General features: G+C 46.8%; 1 long non-coding RNA gene across 1 annotated transcript; it reads right to left on the bottom strand.

The window, feature by feature from the left end:
• Positions 1-3,755: 3,755 nt before the first annotated feature.
• On the bottom strand, positions 3,756-9,329 carry LOC104847652. Its single transcript, XR_776207.2, has 4 exons — positions 8,950-9,329; positions 8,721-8,858; positions 7,982-8,635; positions 3,756-7,617 (listed from the first exon to the last, which is right to left on the bottom strand). It is a non-coding gene; the product is annotated as an uncharacterized LOC104847652 (long non-coding RNA).
• Positions 9,330-14,366: the final 5,037 nt, after the last annotated feature.

The raw sequence follows: 14,366 nt of genomic DNA, 5'->3' as shown, positions 1-14,366 counted from the left end.
GGAAAAAAAAAAAAAAAAAAAAAAAAAAAAAAGACAGAAACAGACGGGAAGGTCCCCCAAGAGAAAAATTCACCAAGTTGAACCCAACTTTCAAAATGAAGCATTCTCTCTGGTGGCCACAGAATCATGCTAGATGCCTGGGTACCATCTCTTCAGGCATCCAGGGCACCTAGGAAAGGCTGTGCACTGTCACGAACCTACGCAGCCACTCCTGAGCTGGCTCTTGCTGTCCTTACTCAGAAGAAAAACCTGAGGCCAAGGCAGGCTACTTCGACCAGGGTGGCCCAGACAAGGGGCAGGAAGTCACTGTCCACACTTCCCCAGGTGTCAAGTGGTCCCTACTATGGTCTTCTAGAGGAAGGTAAATAAAAAGGGAAAATTATGTCTGTCTTATGCAAATGAATGTCCCATGTACCAATTCACCTCCTCTTCTTATAATTCCCTGACTTCAACTCCTCTGGAGTTCTAAGCTAAGGAAAACTTTGCAGACTTGAAAGACTCAGAAGCATAATCACAAAACCTTTGTTTTCTTAGACCCAGGTTCGATTAATCAGAATTTAATAAGGGGAGAAAAGAATTTCCCAAAGGCAGATTAGCAGTTTCAACACTGAAGCACACACATCCACACCAGCATACACATATCACAGGCACACATCTCAGTCAAACAACTCACATATTATCACAAAACTCTCAGAGCAATAGATAAAGCATAGCTATTTATCCACCCAGGTACTGTCATCACCATCATCCCATCTAAAATCTCTCACTGTTTCACCAAAATGTCGAGTATATTTTGACAATTTTTCCTGTCTTTGTCAGCAAGTAAAATAATTCCAGCTGTAAAAGGAAAAAGTCACAAACACAAACACAGAGAAGGGAGGAAGGCAGGGAGGGACAGGGACAGGGACAGAGAGAGAGGGAGGAAGGGAGGGAGGAGGAGATGGGGAGAGAGAGCCAGAACCTCTCCAAGAATATCTTTAGGATTATCTCACCTTGGAAAAGGAAAATGAAAATCCTGAGAAAACTGAAAATGTTAAGATTGATTTATTGCTTTGTGGAAAGGGAGTAGGTAAAAACCTCATACTAATGAGCGGACACTTCCCTTTTTTGATTTAGTATTATTAAACTTTACCTCATGGAGTAAGATAAAGCCAATAAAAAATGAGACATCACATCGCTGTAGCCATGCAGGGAGCCCACTGACAGAAGACCATGGAAGACCAGTGTGGCCTCGCAGGCACAGCACAGCTCCAGCACCCCTTCAGGCCCCAACCTGCTGGGCTCTGCCCAGTGAGCACTCCTTTCAGGGACAAGGGCATGCTGCCCAGCACTGGTGGCCAGAAACTCACTTGGTAATGGCTTGGGGCCTTCACTGTCTCCCATGTTTCTAATAACTAGGTCCTTTCCACTGTGAGGACCCAGACCTTAGAAGTACTTGATCCAGCCAGTCAGCAAGGGGAAGCTCTGGGGGACTGGTTTAAGACACACACACTCACACATCACACACAGACACCAGATACTGGGTCAGAGGAGTTGTCGTCCTCTCCTGAGATGCCAGCTGTTGTTCCCAAGATGCTCACAGGTTGGCAGCAGTCACCAACACAAGCATTAAGAGTGGGACCTTCAAGAGGGATTCAGAGGCAGTGCCTCTGGACTGGATTGACAGTGTTATTGCGGGAGTGTACTAATTATTGGCCTCCAAAACTGCAAGTAAATAAACTTCTGCTCTTTTAAATTAAGTCTCAAATATTCTGCTACAGCAACAACACCAACATCAACAAAAAGCAGAAGACTTCCCTGTGCCGACAGAAGCCCTCAGAGCATCTGAAAGAGCTCTTTAGAACAGTGAGATCCCGTACTCCTCCTGGCCCCCATCCTAGAGACCGTCCCGGAGCCCCACCCCTGGTGTTTGGATTTCCATTCCAAGTTCTTTACTTGCAAGATTGCTCTACTCCCCCAAAGTCCAAGAAACACAGTGAGTGTCTTGTGAATTAAATGATTTTTTTTTCTTCCAAACTTCATTTAACTTCTGAGAAATCTTGTTTCCCTCTCACAAAACCTGTGATTCCCATCTTGACAGTTCAAAGACCTTGCTAACGTGCAGTTTCTGCCACATGTCCCTCACTCCAAGTCTGTGGGTTTTACTAGAGCTTTAAGAATTCACTCCTGGCACTGACCAACCCAGACAAGAAGGCCACATACTAGAAAAAGTCCCAAACCTGGCCTTGAGGATGAGGGATGGGACCACCCAGACTTCCCAGGACAAGGGGACCTGCCTTCGCAGGAGGGTGGCACCGGTGACAGTTGTCCTGTGGCTCACCCTGCCAGGAGTTGATGTCCTCTCACTGGGAATTGTGGCCTGCTTCCTGCTGCAGACTCTGGCATCTTCTATGTAATACGTGTATGCTTGTGTGGATGTGTGTACATCAGGGTTGAAACTGCTAATCTGTCTTAGGGAAATTCTTTTCTCCCCTTATTAAATTCTAGCATCTTGCATTCTACACCACTCTCCTAAGAATGAGTCACCTCTAATGGCTACAGATACCAATTTTACAACTAAATCTATAACGTATTTCAAAATTTTGTCACAAAAATAATGAACATAGAGAAGTGCATAAAATGTACAATCACAATCTACCAAATGACAGTAAAATGAACATCCAGGTAAAGGCACAAAACTCTGCCAGCCATCCAGAAATCCAGAGTCACTGGCCCCATCCTTCCCCTCAAAGGTGTTCACTGTCTTTACTTTGCACTGCATTTTTTCCTTGTATTTTTTCACCTGTATGTGCATCCTTAGCAGTATACCATATTCATGGCATCTAAAACCCTACTGATTGTGAAATATGCCATTATCTCATGTTCATGTAAGAACGAAAAATGATACAATTAAACTGACAAGGACTTCCTTGATTAGACTTTTTACTTTATGCTTTTTAAAAAGAATACTTCTGACTATGTGCATATAGATTTCATAATATATTACCCTGTGTTTACATCAAAATAGAAAATTTAAGCAGAATGCACTGGTGAAGGTGCTTGGATTCCACAGCCTTGGATTCTGCTGTTCACACTCAGGCTGGCCAAGTCCACTCCTCTGCCACATCGCCATCCACGCACAAAGAGCACCGGAGATATTTCTTACAAGAGCACCTCCCTCAACACTACTGACCCTTACCCAGCAAGCTTTAGGGACGGCTGCATCGTCACCACATCGGTCCTGACCCCGCCTTCCGCCCTCCGGAGCTTCCTGCAGCCCACACCGCGGTTCGCAGGCCCGGGTTTAGGTAGCGCCCAGCTGGATAATTCTCCTGCTCCAAGCGTCTCTATCTCAGATGGTTCTGCAGCAGTTAACTGAGGGACTGCTTGGTCTGCAGGTTGGTCTTACTTTTATTTAACAATAATAATAATAATTGTTTGTTCAGAAGCATTCAAAATGTTGGCAAAACAGGTCCAACATTTTTGCAGTTCCAAAGTGGCATTCAGAGATGAAAAACTACCACCTCCTATGGAAATACCTCGAAAAACTAGGTTTAGACATCCCATTTGACCCAGCCTACCCTCTGCTGGGTATCTCTCCAAAAGAATTAAAAGAATCATATCATAGTGATAGATGCGCACCTATGTTTATAGCGGCACAGTTTGTCATCACTAAGACTTGGAAACAGATTCAGAGAGGAAGGAGTACTCCACAGCACCTGACAGGAGAGGAGAGCCCAGGAAGGGAGGGGTCTCCCTGAGGAAGGGGAGCTTGACCTGGAACCTGAAGGGTGAGAGAGAATTGACTGTGGGAAGTAAAATCGGGTAGATATTCCAGCAGAGGAGACAATGAGCCCATGAGTTCCCCTAGATCGTGGCCTGATAGCCAGCAACTCCAGCATGGACGTGGGATAGTTCTTGCATCTCCCACAGCTTCACCCCCACCCCAGGCGCGGGACTGCCTCTGCTGACCACCCTGTGGCCTTCAGAGAGCCGAGCCAGGCCAGGCCGGACTCCTCCTCCTGGAATCATCAGACTGGGACTCCCCACAAACCTTCCCGTCACTACGCTCCTTTCCCACTCTGCTGTTTCACACACTCAGTCCCTGATGGTAAAGACCACATCCCAGGCACTTCCGACTCCTGCTGAGCTATGACCAAACGCTGTGAGAAGCAAAAGCAGCTCCCCAGCAGGTGCGGCTCAGCCCCAAGCCACCCTTCTTGCACAGTGCGCTTGGCAAACTGCAGTGCAGACCCCTATGACTCCACTGCCTTGGCCAGATTCTGAGAATTCTCATTTCTCAACGTCTGCTCCCACAGATATATTCCGATCTACCCGTCCCTACCCCACACTGGGATCGAGGAGGCCCTTAGGCCACAGAGACAGCGGCCAAACATGATGGCTGGCTCCCAAAGAGTCGATCTTTCAGTTTCTGGGTGAACCAGTTTGTCCTTTCATTCTAGTAACTTCCTCCTCTTTGTCATGCCTTCTCCCTAAGGGAGTCTCCAGGTTCCCTGCACCCCGCAGAGAAACACAACCACAGCAGAGGTCTCAGCCCACCCAGCCTCCACATACACAACCGAGGAAGCTTTGAGATTAGCCCAACAGACACATCATGTATCCACCACAGTTTCTGAAAACAGAGGCCTTCAACGGCCTGAATGAGGCCCACCCTCACTGTGGAAGGTGTGTGAGTGTTTACTGGAGAAACAGGTATAATACAAGATACACAAATATATCAGCAGTTATAGACTGGCTTACAATGGCCGCCCACAGGCAGGCGTGGACGAGCGCAAAGGGGCTGTCTGTGTGCTGGAGATCAGAAGGATCCGGTCAAAGGCCTGGGGCTCGGTGTAGTGTCCCCGCAGATCCTATCAGGAGACTACAGGGCCTCGCTGGAAGCCAGGAGAGACCGTCCAAGGTGAAGGTGAAGACTGGAGCCCCTCTGAAGAAATACGCAGGCTTCCGTCTTAATTCCCTTTTATCCCATTCTGGCGACAATCCTCCCTCAGGTGGGTCTTCCGAGCCAATTGTAGCTGGGTGTTTCTTACTCAAGCTGACACAACCAATCAACCAGCACGGAAGGTGACTTGTTTTACACAAAGTTCAATGGTTTAAGTGTTAATCACATCTTTCAAAGCCCTTCCCAGTAGCATTTAAACAATATTTAACCAACTATCTGGGCACCATAAGCCCAGGTGACACATAAGTCAACCATCACACACGCAGTCTGACCAGAACCTGCAAGAAAGTCACAGTGTGACAAGAAAGAACCTGCATAGCAACTATTGGGCCTGTTCCACCCCCAGAACCAGCAGAAATAATAAGCTGATTGCTGCTATTTTGAGAGCACTACATTTGGGGGGGAATTCATTATGCAGCCACAGCTAACCAGAACACAATTCAAGCTTCAACCCCACTGCCTGCCTTCCAGGAGCCTTTCTGTAAGGAACATATATTCCACATCTACTTTCCAGCCATGCCTCTTTCTCTCCTGCAGGGCAGTGCTTTCCCCGGGAGCCCTGGATTCAAGCTAGCTTGGTGTTAGGGGTATTTCAGCTGCCCAGTATTGGGAACTGTAGTGGATGTGGCTCCCTCTTCCTGCCCTGCTAATTCCTGCTCACCTTTCCTAACAACACGGAATCTGTTTTATACTTGTATTGTCAACTTCTGGCCCCTCCAATTGTCAGTGAGCATTTACGGAATACTGAATAAAGGCACGGTGTCTCACTGACAGGCCCCAGCATACAGGAGGTGAGGCTGCAATGGCAGACCCATGCCACAGCCACACCGTGGACTGCCTGCAGGAGCCGGTGGAGTAGGGGATGAGCTCCCTCCAGACTCTGTGTATGTCTAGGGTCCGCTAGGTGATGATCCAGAAGGAGCCCGCAGTGCAAAGTAGGGGTTGCTCAGGCTGGGGAAATGTCCTTGCTTCTTCCCTGAAACTTGCCCACCCAAGTCCAAGGGCTCCCCCTACTGTCCGTGTCTCCTCTGAGCCCCAGTTTGGCCCAGACACCAGGTAGAGCTCATCAGGAAGGGCAGGTGGCTGGAAATACAGCTGGTAAACAGGTATATCATGTCCTTGGGAGAAACAAACACACAGGAGGAGAGAGACAGAGGGGTCTACAGATGGGGCCTCTGACAAGATGACACTGAGCAGAAAACAGAGCAAGAGGGTGTGAGAGAATCTGACTGTGAGCAGACACAGTTGTGCCACGCAGACAAAGGACAGAGAAGGGCCGAGAGTGGCCAGATCAGTGCAAGGGGCCAGGGTAGCTAGAGACGAAGCAAGAGGCAACAGAGTCAGACCCAGGCAGGTTTCGGGGAGGGCCAAGGCCAGGGTCTGCCCCACGGGCTTTCCAGATGGACACCTGCGGGCAGAGGAAGGATCGCCCGAATGAGTGTTCGTAAGTGAGGACTGTGCAGCAGCACCCCACAAATCGTCCCCACGCCTCAGTGCCTAAGAGCCCAGGTCAGTGCAGACTGTCGCGTGCTGCTGTGTACATCCCTGAGGACGGGAACGGGAATCCACCCAGCTCTCCAGACACAGGCAGGCAGACTGGGAAAGCATGACCCTGACCTTGTTAGTGAGGACTAAACCACTCTTCTCCTCCCAGCCACAAGAGTGCATTCCCAGGGAAAAGAGGGGTGGCCCCAGGGGGACCCTAAAATCCAGTTTCTATTACCCAAGCAATCCAGAATAACACAGCCTGCCCATTATGTGCCCAGTGTGTCTTTCATGTCATAGTCAACAGGCCAGGATGGTCACTAGCATGACACGCAGCCTTCAGTCATAAATTCACGAGGGTCCTAACTCCTACCGTGCCCATGAGAATCAAAACAGCACAAGACAGGACAGTGTAATATGATAAATACAGCACCGAGGTCCCTCGCTTATCCTGCTTCAACTTAGGATCTTCACTTTATCGTGTTGCCAACGTGGTATGCAGTCCTCCTGATATGGTGGGTACACACCTGCAATCCAACACTCCAGGAGGTGAGGCAGGAGGATGGCAAGCTGCCGTCCTTAGGAAGACTTTAGGAAGACCCTGCCTCCACATAGCAAGGTTTGAAGAGGGCTGGGATGAAGCTCAGTGCAAATGCCTAGAACCGTAATAAGGAGGAGGAGGAGGAGGAGGAAGAGGAGGTGGAGCGGGGAGGGCAGAAGCAGAAGAAGCAGAGCAGTGCGAGCAGAAGGGGAAGACAAGAGGGCGGGAAGCGGAGGGAGGGGCGAAGGAAGCACAACGGGACTCAGTAAGAGTCTGCTTCAAATTTTGAATTTGGATCTCCTCTAGGTCCTTCCTCTCTGCCAGGGCTGTTAGCCCTGCAGTCTCAAGGCGAAACAGCCCCACTTCACCGTGCTGTGCTGCTAAGCGAGGGTGTTCATAGACCGGGTTCATTCACTGCATTTTTGACCTACCATATTTCCATTTCAGACAGGCCTGTCAAAACCGGACATGGTGGAGTCAGGCCGAGTGTATCTGCCCATCCGGGACAACAAGGTCAACGTGAGGAGAGTGGGAAGGGCCCCGAGAGGCTGAGGTAGGCTGCTCAGGTGGGGTGGCCCGACTCCCCATCACCCTCTGGGAGGCAGGAACCCCCACAAGCAGCTCTCAGAGGAATGCGCCAGCCAGCAAGCTGCAGAACAGAGGGCAGAGGCTCAGCTCAGGCTCTGGGGTCAGCGTGGAGGCCCTGGTGCAGCTCAGTGCCCTGGCCAAGCACCCCTCTCTGCTCCTGCTGTGAGGGCACGGTGGACAGCAGAGACACAGGGTCAGCCAGACTGAACCCCCAGCTGTCTCCAAGCTTTCTCACCTGGGTCTGCCACCCAAACCCTTCCGGTCCCTCTTCCTCTCTGCGAGATGAAGACAGTGACAGCCCAGGGCCTGTCCCCCAGGTGAACCTTGACCCCCATGTCTCTAGAGCATACTCGGGACCTCCCACCTGCCATGACTGATCACAGGCACAGCCTGGCCCTCTTTCCTTAGTCTCCAACCATGCTTACCGAGTTCCACAGCCAGGTGCAGCACCTGAGCAACAGCCACCCCATCCCACACTGTGTGTGTCTGGAAAGGCTTTTTTCCAAAACATGGCTCCATCTGTCAACAATATTTATGAGGTTGTCATGAGGTGATACAGAAATATTCACAAGTATAAAAGGGCCTGGCTTTTGGTACCTATATTTTACAGTAAGCTGTGGATATAGATAGTTTGGGCTATACAGAAAAACAATCCTGACATGCTTGTTAAACTCCTGAAACAACTTTTTCCACATTTATTCATGGACAGGGCCTCAAAGGGCCCCCAATAAAGAATGCTCTAAAATGTTTAAATCCTATCCCCTGAGCCACCCATCCCTACTCCAGGAATGGACCCCTAACCCCAGAGAGCCCACCCCAGCTGGGAGGCAGGAAGGAGGAGGGAAGAGAAGGCAAAGGCTAGGACTGTGGCCCGGACCCCTCCTCAAACCTGAACATCCTGCACCCAGGCTCCTGCGCTCAGAGTAAGGCGCCAACGACACAGAGCTGGGGAGGATCAGGTTCCAGTTGGCTGCCACCTTCCATAGGCTCAAGTGAAGGGCACGAGTTGGCTCTGGGGGGCCACCCACCATGGCGGCTGCTATTCTTGGGGCTGGATGAGGGACATGGCACAGGAGCACCTGGAGACACAGCCCAGAAGAGAGGGGACAGGGAAGCATCCTCCACCTCCATCCTCTCCCTCCCTCATCTCACTCTCAGGCCCACCTGAAAGCCAGCCGGCAAGGACACTTCCTAGAGCAATGGTGGTGACGTATGGCACAAGTGCCACAGCAGGCTTCCGTTACCGCTGAAGTCTCTAAAAGGTCTGCCATTGCTGTCCTAGGGTGTGTGCATAGGTCCCTCCTGGGAAAGGCAGAAAGGAAGGAAGGAAGGAACAGCTAACACCCTAACTGACAGTAGCCTTACTGGTGCCTATGGCCTCCTGGGCACTTACGATTCTCTTCCGGGTTGTTCTGCTTTGTTCTTCTCACTAAACTCACAGTGTAGAGTCATTAAGTCCTCCTCATAGTAAGTTCAACTGAGGGTGAGCAGCAGGATGACCTCCCAGGGGCTCAGTAGCCCATCCTGGCAAGCTTTGACTGCAGCAGGATGGGGATACCCCTGTGGAAAATAGGCGGTCTTCTGCAAGAGTCCATAGGCTGGCACCTGGACCCAGGGCAGTACCTGGGCGTGGCCGCAGAGGGAGTGACTGAGCTACTGAAGTCTGTGCCGGGAGGGACCAAAAGGGCAACTCAGCAGCGGGACGGGGCAGAAGCTCAGAGGACTTACAGGAAAAAGCCTGAAGCTTCAACACTGCAGGGGCAACAAGCAAGACAGATTCATTAAGACAGGCCTGAGGCCTCCCAGGGCCCGGTCAACTCCCCTTCCTTGTCCAGAGTTCAGGCGAGTTCCGCTGAATCATTCATCTAATAAAGTATTATCTATTAACACAGGGAAAGAATCAAGTCAGCAGCTACATGAACTGAAGTTTCTGGCGGTGTCAAGGCCAGTGGAGACAATGGCTTTAAATTACCAAGGGACAGTCACACAGGACAAGAAGGCACGTGTGGCAGCAACACCTGGTCTGCAACACCCCAGTCTGCAGAGGGGAAGGCAGAGAGGAAAATGGTGCCATGAGTCTCAGATAGCCTTCGTCAAGTGGCCTTAGGTGAGCCATGTACAGCCTTGAAGAGAACAGTTACAGGTGCCAGCAGAAAAGATCAAGTGAGAGGAATCTTCATGGGTCAGGGTGAAGGTCTTCAGCAGAGGCTTCTTGGGGCAGTAGCCCGAGCTGAAACTCTGGGCAGCCATCTCTCACTGTGTGAACCTTAGCCAAACAGCCTCATGCCTCAACCGCAGCCTAAAGATTTCTAGGCCGAGAGAACCCTCAAAGAGCCAAGCCAACATTTTGACCATGTGTGTGTCGAGATCACAGATCCCACATGGTCTGGGGGCCACTGGAGATAGCCCATGTGTGGTGCTCAGGACCTCTCCCTGGAGCCAGCCCAAGATGGTGTGGCAGCCTAGAGGTGCCTAGACAGGTTGCACAGCAGGATGGAAATTAGTTGGCTTTCCATCTGCCATTGGAAGCCATAGAACCTTAACAAATGTCTAGCCCTGGGTCCCTTGGTTCCTCCACGTATAATGTGGTGTAACAAGTGGAATCTTCTAAATCTGATCCTGGTGCTCCCTCCAGGCTGCCTAGAAATGAGCTTACATGACCTCACACCCTTGATCTCAGTGAGAGGGGACAAGAACCTAAGTTATTAGGGACAAAAATGCAGGGACTAGTGTGGCACAGGCTGGGGTGCAGACGAAGTCATCCATAACCTCACTACAGCAGGATCTGGGAATCTGCTTTTGCCTGGCCTATATGTTTAACTGTCCAGCTCACATCCCTTCCAAGCTTCAGACAAACAGAACTCAGAAAAACAAGACCTCACTGATTCCCAGACAAATGCCAAAGAATGACTTTCTCCTCAGAATTCTCTAATTTGGTAGCACACAGAAGCATTTTGATGTTTCAGTCATCTCTTTTCCTATTTGTAAATCAGCATCCTAAATGGAGCTGCTTCAGTGAGCTGGTGACAAATGGACTTGAAATGCATTCTCCTGCACACTCATAAAGTTGATTTAATATTTCAATTAATCTTGCCTCTTCCTCATCTACAATGTATATGGTTCCTTTTTAAGCACGTCTTCTTTGGAGCTTAAAGGAGCACAAGTGTAAACACCAGTTAATTTATCTGTTTCCCTGCAGATAATTTCATTTCCCTGAAGCACCTCTCCATCCCCTTTATTGGTTCCCCCAGCCAGTGCATGGGTAATGGTCTCTAATTGCATTACAACCAAGGGCATCCATCATGTTGTGTCTTGCGCACTTTGAGGGGACATAAATTCAGATGCCCAGGCAGAAGAAAAACAGGCATTCCTCATGCAGGAAAAAGGGCTGAGCATGCAAAGCCAGGAAAAGGGACTGGTGTAGACCAAGAGAGTCTTCTGGGAGGTACAGGGTAGGCAGACAGCCATTGCCTGACTGGGTTCGGCACCCTGCCAAGATAGGGGTAGTACTGAGTGTGGCACAGCATAAGGATTTGTTTTTTGTTCTTTGGGGAAGGTATATGAAATCTACATTGTAATGTATCCTGGGGAAAACCTTGAGGCAAGATGCTTTTATGTAATGAAAGTTAATGAGGATATCCACTATAATTGTATATTTTCCATTTCTATAACAAAATACTTGATCCTGCAAGTTTGTAAAGAAAGATTTGGCTCCCAGTTTTATGTCCTCAACATGCATCCACTTAGCTTTAAATGACTCTAGTTTCTCTTCTTTATGGCTGAGTAGTACTCCATTTTATTTTTTTAAAAAATATTCAAATTCTTTATCTAGTCTCCAGTTGATGGGCAATTAGGCTGTTTCCAAGTTTTATCTATTACAAACTATGCTTCTATAAACATGAGTGAGCACTGAGGTAGGATTCTTTTAATTCTTTTGGGAAGATACCCAGCAGAGGAATGGCTGGGTCAAATGGAACTTCCAATCCTTGTTGTTCAAGGTATCACCATATTGATTTCCACAGTGGTTGCAACAGTCTGCACTCCCACAAAGAATAAAGAAAGGTTCCTTTCTTCCCAAAACCCCACCAGCATTTGTTATTAGTTGATTTCTTCACTTGATCTTAGCCAAAAGGCCGAGAAGCGATTTTTTAGTTGATTTCTTCATAGCAGCCATTCTTTCTGGAGTGAGGTGAAATCTCAGTGTTATTTTCATCAGTATCTGTTTTAATATTTAGGCTTTAATCCACTTTTATTTTAGTTTAGTGCACGGTGAAAGATAGGGGTCTAGTTTTAAACTTTGGAAAGTTGAAATTCAGTTTTTGCAACACCGTTTATTATAGAGGCTATATTTCCTCCAGTGAGGATAGTTGGCTCCTTTGTCAAAGATGAGTTAGCTGAGTATGTCTCGAGTTGTTTCTGCATCTTTTAATCTATTCCACTGATCCTCAGGTCTGTTTCTTTGCTAGTGCCATGCTGTTTTTATCAGAGTGGATTTGTAGTATAGTTTCATGTTGGGGATTGTGACACCCCCTGCCATGTCTTTGTTGCCTTGAACAGCTTTTGCTATTCTAGGTCTCTTCTGATTCCAAATGAATTTTTGGATTATTTTCTCTAGTTCAGTAAAATATACTGTTGGGATTTCAATAGGGATTGCATTCAATCTGTATAGCAGTTTTGGAAGTATGGCTATTTTCACTGTATTGGTTCTTCCTACCCCGGAACAAGGGATCTCTTTCCATTTTTTTATATCCTCCTCAATCTCTTTTTTCAGAGTGTTGCTGTTCTCAATTTAGAAGTCTTTTCTTCTTTTGTCATTGATTCCTGGATATTTCTCTTTTTTTTTTTTTCTGATGCTATTGTAAAAGGGACTGCTTCCCTAATTGCCCTCTCAGTGATTTTGTTATTTGTGTAGAAGAAGGTTATTGATTTTGTGAATGTTGATCTTGTATTCAGCTACTCTACTGAATCTGTCAATTAAGTCTAAAGTCTTTTGGTGGAGTTTTTTGGTTCTTCTATGTATAGTATCATGTTGGCAAATAATGACAGTTTCACTTCTTCCTTTCCTATCTTTATTGCTTTTATTTATTTCTCTTGTCTAACTGCTCTGGCTAATGTTTCCAAAACTATATTGAACAGGAGTGGTGAAAGTGGACATCCTTGTCTTGTTCCTGATTTTAATGTGAAGGTTCTCAGTTTTCAACCATTTAGTATGATGTTAGCTGTTTGTTTTTCATAGATAGCCTTTATCAAGTTGAGATAAAGACCATCTATTCTAATTTTCTGCGGGTTTTTTTATCATGAATGGGTGTTGGATTTTGTCAAATGCTTCTTCTGCATCTATTGAGGTGAGAGTATGATTTGTGTCTTTGATTCTGTTAATATAGTGTATTACATTTATTGATTTGCATACGTTGAATCATCCTTGCATTCCTAGGATAAATCCAACTTGGTCAGGGTGTATAATGGAGATTCTTGATAAAGGAGCGGGAGACACTCACTTCACAGGCACCCCGTGGCACTGTGATAGAGAGAAAGCTCAGACATAGACCCACACTCTCCCTAGCAGCTGCATCTCTCCAGCCTGCACCTTCATTTGCACCATCTCTGCTCAGGATCATTGCAGCAGCCTTGTGTTTGGCTTCCCAGACTGGAACCAATGGCTCATTTTTTGCCTTCTCCACTGTCAGCCTCCTCACTCCTTCCATATTATTTTAACCTCTTCCTTCATCTTGATGCTTGCTCATTGCCTTAGGCTTATACTATCAAAGCCTTTCTCATCTTCCACTATTATCTGGTACTTTCTCCACTAGAGAGCGCCTTGATTAGGACAGGACTGCCTCCTTCACTGCCATATCCCCAGCAATAACAGTGCCAGGTATGCAGCCAAATGTCCACTGAAGGAAAGACTAGACTGAATGATAGACGAATGGATGGATGGATACATAACATACCACAAACTGAATACTTAGAACAATAGGCCATTGCTTTTAGGAAACAGTCTTTGAGTGTCAATGACCCAAACCTAAAACACCATCTTATGTATTACAAGAGAAATTAAGAATTCTTATGGAAGCTGCATTACTGATTTGTTGGTTGATCTTGGACTCAGTTTCCTCTTATGACTAGAATGAGCCAGTTTCTAAGTCCTATAAGGCTAGAATAAAATAATCCAAAACGATTCTAATAAAAAATCAAGAAAAAACATAATATTAAGTATATATCAATTTTTAAATGCATAGATGGGCACATAAGAAATAAAAATCTTTAGATGCCAGAAACAAAGAAAGATGTAAGTATATAAGCTAATGTTTCGGTTAGTCTGTTCAGGAGGATGGGAGGGTCCTGGCCCCAGTTAAGTAGAGAGGTAATTGTTAACATTTACAAAGGACCAGCAATAAGGATTTGAAAACAAAAAGATGATAAATTTTAATTACATACAACTTTGAAAAGCACTGAAATAGAACTTCTTAAAATAAAAAAGTGATTTAAATAAATGTAAAAATACAAAAATGAGTTCAATATCAATGTACAAACTTTTAAAAAATAGTAAATGAGAAGAAAGAATTGAGAAATTTATGAAAAATGAGATTCAAAAGATAACAAGTATAGAACAAACCAACCAACAAATAAGTGACAGAGCCTCTGTGAGAGTTAAAGAGTCTAACAAATGCGGGTAACAACAATACTGCAAAAGAGAAAATCCAGGCCTCGTTCTCCAAAATAAACACCAATTTAACAATAACATATGGAGCAAAATACTTTTCTGAGAAATTTAGAATCCAGGGGAGGTTTCACCACCCAGGAGAAACA

This window comes from Fukomys damarensis, unplaced genomic scaffold (genome assembly GCF_012274545.1).
Source record: "Fukomys damarensis isolate Sample0158 unplaced genomic scaffold, DMR_v1.0_HiC HiC_scaffold_29, whole genome shotgun sequence".
NCBI lineage: Eukaryota > Metazoa > Chordata > Mammalia > Rodentia > Bathyergidae > Fukomys > Fukomys damarensis.
Note: the sequence above shows the minus strand (reverse complement) of the source record. Positions and strands in the feature narration are given on the sequence as shown.